Source organism: Notamacropus eugenii, chromosome 3 (assembly GCF_028372415.1).
Source record: "Notamacropus eugenii isolate mMacEug1 chromosome 3, mMacEug1.pri_v2, whole genome shotgun sequence".
Classification (NCBI taxonomy): domain Eukaryota; kingdom Metazoa; phylum Chordata; class Mammalia; order Diprotodontia; family Macropodidae; genus Notamacropus; species Notamacropus eugenii.
Window position 1 is genome coordinate 312,149,097 of NC_092874.1, and position 8,442 is coordinate 312,157,538.

The following is an 8,442-nucleotide window of genomic DNA, read 5'->3' on the forward strand; positions in this document are numbered from 1 at the left end:
CTAAGTTATCACTCTTTGCAGATGATATGATGATATGCTTAGAAAACCCCAGAGATTCAAGTAAAAAACTACTTGAAATAATAAAAAACTTTGGCAAAGTTCCAGGTTATAAAATAAACCCACACAAATCTGCACTTCTATATATTACTAACAAAACAAGAGATAGAAAGAAAAATCCCATATAAAGCTAGGGTAGACACTACAAAATATTTGGAAGTCTACCTGCCAAAACAAATCCAGGGACTATATCAACACAATTACAAAACACTTTTTGCACAAATGAAGTGAAATCAAGGTAAGTGGAAAAACATCAGTTGCTTATGGGTAGGTTGAACCAATGATAAAAACGACAATTCTACCTAAATTAATTTACTTATTCAGTGCCATACCAATCAAACTATCAGATAATTATTTTCTAGAGCTGGAAAAAATAGTATCAAAATTCATCTGGAAGAACAAAAGGTCCAGAATATCAATGGGATTTAATGAAAAATGCTAGGGAAGGTGGCCTAGCTCTACCACATCTCAAATAGTATTATAAAATAGCAATTATCAAAACCACTTGGTACTTGATAAGAAAGAGAAGGGTAGACAAGTGGAATATGCTAGGTACTCAAGACACAATAGTCAATGAATATAGCAATCTACTGTTTGATAAACCCAAGGACCTCAGCTTCTGGAATAAGAACTCACTGTTCAACAAAAATTGTTGAGAAAATGGGATAACAGCGTGGCAGAAATTAGGCCTAGACCAATACCTAACACCATACACTAGAATAAAGTCCAGATGGGTACATGAGCTAGGTATAAAGATTGATACTATAAACAAATTAGTGGAGCAAGGAATAGTGTATTTATCAGATTTATGGAGAAGGGAAGAATTTTTGACTAAACAAGAGATAGAAAGCATTATGAAGTGCAAAATGGATAATTTTGATTACATTAAACTGAAAAGTGTTTTCACAACCAAACCCAATGCAACCAGGATTAGGAAGGAAGCAGAAAACTGGGAAAGAATTTTTGCAAGTAGTATCTGTGATAAAGGCCTCATTTCTAAAATACGTAGAGAACTCAGTCAAATGTACAAGAATACAAGTCATTCCCCAATCAATATATGGTCAAAAGATATGAACAGAAAGTTTTGAGAGGAAAAAAATCAAAGGTATCTATAGTCATATGAAAAAATGTTCTAAATCACTATTAATTAGAGAGATGCAAATCAAAACAACTCTGAAATACCACATCACATCTATCAGATTGACTAACATGACAAAACAGGAAGGTTATAAATATTGGAGAAGTTGTGGGAGAGTTGGAACACTAATTCATTGTTAGTGGAGCTGTGAGTTGATCCAATCATTCTGGAGAGCAATTTGGAACTATGCCCAAAGGGCTACAAAAATCTGCATACCTAGCATTATCACTTCTAGGACTGTATTCCCAAGAGATCATAAAAATGGGAAAGGGACCCACATGTACAAAAATATTTATAGCAGCTCTCTTTGTGGTGACTAAAAACTTGAAATCAAGGGGGTACCCATCAATTGGGGAATGACTGAATGAATTGTGCTGTGTGAATGTAATGGAATACTATTGTGTTATAAGTAATGATGAACAAGAAGACTTCAGGGAGGTCTGGGAAGACTTATATGAACTGATGCTGAGAGGACCAGAACCAGGAGAACTTTGTACACAGCAACAACCACAGTGTGCGAGGAATTTTTCTGGTAGACGTAGTACTTCATTCCAACACAAGGATTTAAATAATTCTCAGTGCTGTCTTAAGGCAAAATGCTTTCCACATCCAGGGAAAGAACTATGGAATTCCATTGCAGAATGAAGCAGATCATTTTCTTTTGTATTATGTTTTGCTTTGTTTTATGATTTCTCCTATTCATTTTAATTCTTCTATGCAACAGGACTAAGGTGAAAATCTATTTAATGGGAATGTATGTTTAGAATCTACATAGGTAGCGCATGTAGCGCAGCTCAGGAAGTGTGGAGCATAACTTGACATGGCAGGGACAGGACCCTGAACAGACTTCAGGGAGCCACCAGCAGCACCAGTTCCAAGATTCCTCAACCCACAAACACCTTCAATGGTCAGTGGGGGAGAGGGCAGTGTGGTCTGGAGTAGCAGCCCTGGGAGACCTCCACATAAAGCCCTTGGGGTAATTCAACAGCTGATCTGAATTTCATTCCTGAGCTCTGCCCTGACAAAGAACTCAAAAGTCAAGAAACTGACTTGGAAAATGCCCAAAAAAGGAAAAATGGGCAAGACATTATAAGGTTACTTTCTTGGTGAGCAGGTATTTTCTTCCAACCTTTTGGATGAGGAGGAACAATTTAGGTCTTCAAAGGAAGACCTAAAGTCAAGGCTTCTGCATGGAAAACCTCCAAAATAAATATGCAATGGTCTCAGGCCATGGAAGAGCTCAAAAACGGATTTTGAAAATCAAGTAAGAGAGGTGGAGGAAAAATTGGGAAGACAAATGAGAGGGAAACAAGAAAACCATGAAAAGCAAGACAACAGCTTGCTAAAGGAGATGCAAAAATGTTGAAGAAATTAACACCTTAAAAAGTAGACTAAATCACCAAGAAATTACAAAACAAAACCAAAAGAAAGAGAAAATAAAAGATAATGTGAAATATCTCATTGGAACAACACCTGCCTGGAAAATAGATCCAGGAGAGACAATTTAAAAATTATGGGACTACCTGAAAGCCATGATCAAAAAAAGAGCCTAGACACCATCTTTCATGAAATTATGAAGGAAAACTTCCCTGATATTCTAGAACCAGAGGGTAAAATAAATATTAAAAGAATCCACCAATCACCTCTTGAAAGAGACCTGAAAAGAGAAACTCCTAGGAATATTGTAGCCAAATTTCAGAGTTCCCAGGTCAAGGAGAAAATATTGTGGGCAGTTAAAAAGAAACAATTTGAGTATTGTGGAAATACAATCAGGATAACACAGGATCTAGTAGCTTCTACATTAAGGGATCAAAGGACTTGGAATATGATATTCCAGAAGTCAAAGGAACTAGGATTAAAACCAAGAATCACCTACCCAGCAAAACTGAGTATAATACTTCAGGGGGAAAAATGGTCATCCAATGATATAGAGGACTTTCCAGCATTCTTGATGAAGAGACCACACCTGAAAAGAAAATTTGACTTTCAAACACAAGAATCAAGAGAAGCATGAAAAGGTAAACAGAAAAGAGAAATCATAAAGGACTTTTTAAAGTTGAACTGTTTACATTCCTACATGGAAAGATAATATTTGTAACTCTTGAGACTTTTCTCAGTATGTGGGTAGTTGGAGGGATTACATACACACACACACACACACACACACACACACACACACACACACACACACACACCTACCAATATACTTTTCTCTTACCCTTTAATTTTACTTTTTTAGATATCATACCTTCTTATTCAACTCACCCTGTGCTCTCTATCTAATGTGTGTGTGTGTGTATGTGTGTGTGTGTGTATGTGTGTGTGTGTGTGTGTGTGTGTGTGTGTGTGTGTGTAGACAGAGAGCACAGGATGAGTTGATTAAGAAAGGATGATATCTAAAAAAATAAAAATTAAGGGGTGAGAGGGGAATATATTGGGAGAAGAAGGGGAGAAATGGAATGAGGCAAAGTATTTCTCATAAAAGAGGCAAGAATAAGCTTATTCAAGGGAGGAGAAAAGGGAGGAGGTGAAAGGGAAAAAGTGAAGCTTACTCTCTTCACATTTGGCTTAAGGAGGGAATAACATTCTCACTCAGTTTGGTATGAAAATCTATATTACACTACAGGAAAGTAGGGGAGAAGGGGACAAGTGGGGTGAGGGGGATGATAGAAGGGAGGACAAATGGGAGAAGGGAGTAATTAGAAGTAAACACTTGTGGGGAGGGGCAAGGTCGAAAGAGAGAATAGAATAAATGGGGGGCAGGATAGGATGAAGGGAAATATAATTAGTCTTACACAGTAAGACTACTATGGAAGTCTTTTGCAAAACTGCACATATATAGCTTATATTAAATTGCTTGCCTTCTCGGTGGGGATGGGTGGGGAGGGAGAAAGGGAAAGAAGTTGGAGTTCAAAGTATTAGGAACAAATGTTGAGAAATATTTTTGCATACAACTGGGAAATAAGAAATACAGGTAATGGGGTATAGAAATCTATCTAGAAGAAAAGAGAGAAGATGGGGATAAGGGAAGGGAGGGTGTGATAGAAGGGAGGGCATATGGAAGGAAAGGGGTAATCAGAATGCAAGACATTATGGGGTGGGGGAGGGGAGCGATGGGGAAAACATTTGAAACTCAAAATTTTGTGGAAATTCATGTTGAAAACTAAAAATTAATAAGTAAACATTTAAAATTTTAAAAAGAACCTATATAAAACTGTATGCCATCTCAGGGAGGGAGTGGGAAGGTGGGGTGGGAAGGGTGAGGGAGGGGAAAAATCTAGGATATATGGAAGTGACTTCAGAGTACTGAAAACAAATAAAATAATAAGAAATTTAAAAATAATAAAAGTTTTAAAAAGACCCAAATTCAAATCTGGCTTCAGACTTACTAGCTCCATGATACTAAGCAAATCATTTCACCCTGTTTGCCTCAGTTTCCACATCTGTAAAATGAGTTAGAGAAGGAAATGACACACCACTCCAGTATCTTTGTCAAAAAAAAACCCAAATGGCATCATAAGAAGTTGGACATGACAAATGACTGAATGACAAACTATAAGCCAGGTATATACAATTTAAAGCAAACCTGAAAGAAATTTTAAAAAACAGGATGTGTAATTGGATAGAGAGTTTATTGTTCATGATTGAGTTGCACCAATATAATAAGAATAACAATGCACGAGTAATCAAAACAAAAAATCACCAAAATGGAGCCAAATACTATGTAATTCTACAGGCCAATTTTTTCCTCAGAGAAGAAATAAGAAAAATATTTCCTTAGAAAGGGAGGGGATCATCGATGCATAACGTTGCATATTCTGCCGTACTTGGTAGGCTGTCATTTTTCCTTAACTGTTTTTCTTTGTTAGAAAGGAAGGATCAGGGAACAGAAGGCTATCCAGAAATGACTTTAATATTAAAACTAAAGACACAGTTAAATTTTTTTTTTCAGAAGGAAGAAAACTTCAAACCACTAACATCATACCTTAGTAACTAAACTTTACCTATTTTAGAACTCTCATCATGATAACAAGCTACAAGTCCAAAATAGCAAAGATGAAATATTCCATTCTCCTGTTGCCAGAGGTGAAGAATTTAAAATGCAGAAAGAATACATTTTCAGGGTTGCATGTTTGTGATTAGGATTTCATTTATTCACTTTTTTCTTCAGCGCTGGGGCTATAGTCAGGTAATTATAAGGACGTATGAAAGTATATTTAAAAATTATTATTAATTAGTTGTTGTAAATACAACCTAATCTTAATTTTTTTCACTACTAAACTAAATAGAAAATGCCCTTCAATTGAAAATGGAACTTTTTTTTAGCCTTAAAAGCTTTTGACTCGATGTTTCTAAGTCCCTTGTTATGAACATGTACCAGTGCATCTTTTGTGATACTGATTTCCCTCTCCCTTTGTGGGCTGGGCTTTTGTAGTTAGGCCACCAGGAAGCTATATCAACAATTAAGAGGCTTAGTGTCTTGGAACACTTAAACCTAGAGTGTGATTTCATTGCTTTTTAGGGAAAATCTAGCCTAGATTATGTGCCAAGTCCTTAATAGATGTTACATCTACCGTACTGACTTAAAAGCAATTTCTTCTTCCTGTAATATCTCATACCATTCTAATTGACCCTCTTCAGAACAATTCATCATATTCCAACTTGTCTTTTAGCTATATGTGCACTAATCCTCATCCCCCAACTACTCCTGAAGGCAAGTACTGTTTCATTTAAAAAATAGCTTTCAGCTTCTCAGCGCAGCAGCAGCCCTTCTTTCTCCACGGCTGTCAGCTACTACCCCCTACTCCCCAGCAACCATGTTGAAGGGACCTGCAGTTGGCACTGATCTTGGCACCACTTGCTCCTGTGTGGGAGTCTTCCAACATGGGAAAGTGGAGATCATTGCTAATGACCAAGGAAACAGGACCACCCCCAGCTACTTCGTCTTCACCAACAGAGAATGTTTAATTGGTAATGCTGCAAAGAATCAAATGGCAATGAACCCTACCAACACAGTTTTTGATGCCAAACATCTGATTGGTCACAGATTTGATGATGCAGTTGTACAGTCAGACATGAAGCACTGGCCTTTTACGGTGGTGAATGACACAGGCAGGCCTAAGGTCCAAGTGGAGTACAAAGGGGAGACCAAAAGTTTCTGTCCAGAAGAATGTCTTCTATGGTCTTGACCAAGATGAAAGAAATTGCTGAAGCATACCTTGGGAAGACCATCACAAATGCCATCATCGCAGTACCAGCCTATTTCAATGATTCCCAACATCAGGCCACTAAAGATGCTAGAACCGTCGCTGGTGTCAATGAGCTCCTAATCATCAATGAGCCAACTGCTGCTGCTATTGCTTATGGCTTGGACAAAAAGGTTGGTGCCCAGAGAAATGTGTTGATCTTTGACCTTGGAGGTGGTACTTTCGATGTCTCCATTCTTACCACTGAAGATGGCATCTTTGAGGTCAAGTCCATGACTGGGGACACCCACTTGAGTGGGGAGGACTTTGACAACCGAATGGTCAACCATTTCATTGCGGAGTTCAAGCAAAAGTGCAAGAAGGACATCAGTGAAAACAAGAGGGCTGTTCACTGTCTTTGCACTGATTGTGAAAGTGCAAAATGCACCTTCTCTTCTAGTACCCAGGCCAGTATTGAGATTGACTCCCTTTATGAAGATATTGACTTCTATACATCAATCACTCGAACCCATTTCGAAGAGCTGAGTGCTGATCTCTTCCATGGCACACTGGACCCTGTGGAAAAGGCCTTAAGAAATGCCAAGCTAGATAAATCATAGATTCATGATGTCGTCCTGATGGGTGGTTCCACTCCAATTCCCCAAATCCAGAAGCTTCTGCAAGACTTCTTCAATGTCAAGGAGCTCAACAAGAGTATCAATTCTGATGAGGCTGTTGCTTATGGTGCAGCTGTCCAGGGTGCCACTTTGTCTGGAGATAAATCTGAGACTGTGCAGGACTAGGAATTGAAACTTCTGGTGGAGTTATGACTTTTCTGATCAAATGTAATACCACCATCCCCACCAAACAGACACAGACCTTTGTCACCTATTTGGACAACCAAGCTGGTGTGCTTATTCAGGTTTATGAAGGTGAAAGGGCAATGACAAAGGATAACAACCTGCTTGGCAAATTTGAGCTCACAGGAATGCCCCCAGCACCCAGAGGTGTTCCTCAGATTGAAGTAACATTGACATTAATGCAAATGGCATTCTCAGTGTTTCTGCTCTGGATAAGAGCACAGGCAAGGAGAACAAGATCACCATCACCAATGATAAAGGATGTCTGAGCCAGAAAGACATTGAGCGTATGGTCCAGGAGGCTGATAAATACAAGGCTGAGGATGAGAAGCAGAGAGACAAGGTGTCTTCCAAGGATTCTCTTGAACCTTATGCTTTCAACATGAAGGCTGCAATGGAGGATGAAAAACTGCAAGGCAAAATTGGTGATGAACAGAAACAGAAGATCCTTGACATATGTAATGAAATAATCAACTGGCTGGATAAGAACCAGACTGCTGAGAAGGAAGAATATGAGCATCAGCAGAAAGAGTTGGAGAAGGTCTGCAACCCCATCATTACAAAGCTGTACCGGAGTTCAGGGGGCATGCCTGGTAGATTCCCAGTTGGTGAAGCAGCCCCATCTGGAGGTGCTTCTTCTGGACCCACCATTGAAGAGGTGGACTAAGCAACAGAAGAAAGAGCATTCCACACAACTTTTCCAAAAATTGAAGAACTCAAAATTTGTAGCCAAGGCAGAAGCAGTTTTAAAGTAACATTTAAGCTACTCTGTAAATCTGGGCATTCTGAATACTTGAATGTGTGCAGAGGGAGAAAAATGAACAACATTGCACTTCATCAGTACTGTAAACAAGTGGAAATGCAATTCTTGTCCTGGAGAATAAAAACTATTTAAAAATGGCACCATAAAAAAATAGTTTTCAGTGTTTTAGTACAGTATCTTCAACACAGGAAGCAAGGGTTTAATAAATATCTGTTGATTTGACCAGAAAAGCTAGAGAAATATACATTTTAAGCATTACATATTCATGCTGCTTCACCTCAGTAGGGTCCTCACTGTAACTCCTTTATTAACATACCCATTCCCCCACAGTAAAGATCTTAAAACACTTCTCTTCTCAAGATTCCAACCACAGTCCTGTTTCCTACTGGTGGCTGACTTCAGACCCTTCTCTACTTACATTTGACTTTACCAGTCTCT

The 8,442-nt window shown here is 38.5% G+C and overlaps 1 pseudogene; it reads left to right on the top strand.

Annotated features, from left to right (window-relative positions):
* The first annotated feature begins 6,012 nt into the window (after positions 1 to 6,012).
* LOC140531565 (heat shock cognate 71 kDa protein-like) lies at positions 6,013 to 7,908 on the top strand (annotated as a pseudogene).
* The last annotated feature ends 534 nt before the right edge of the window (positions 7,909 to 8,442 follow it).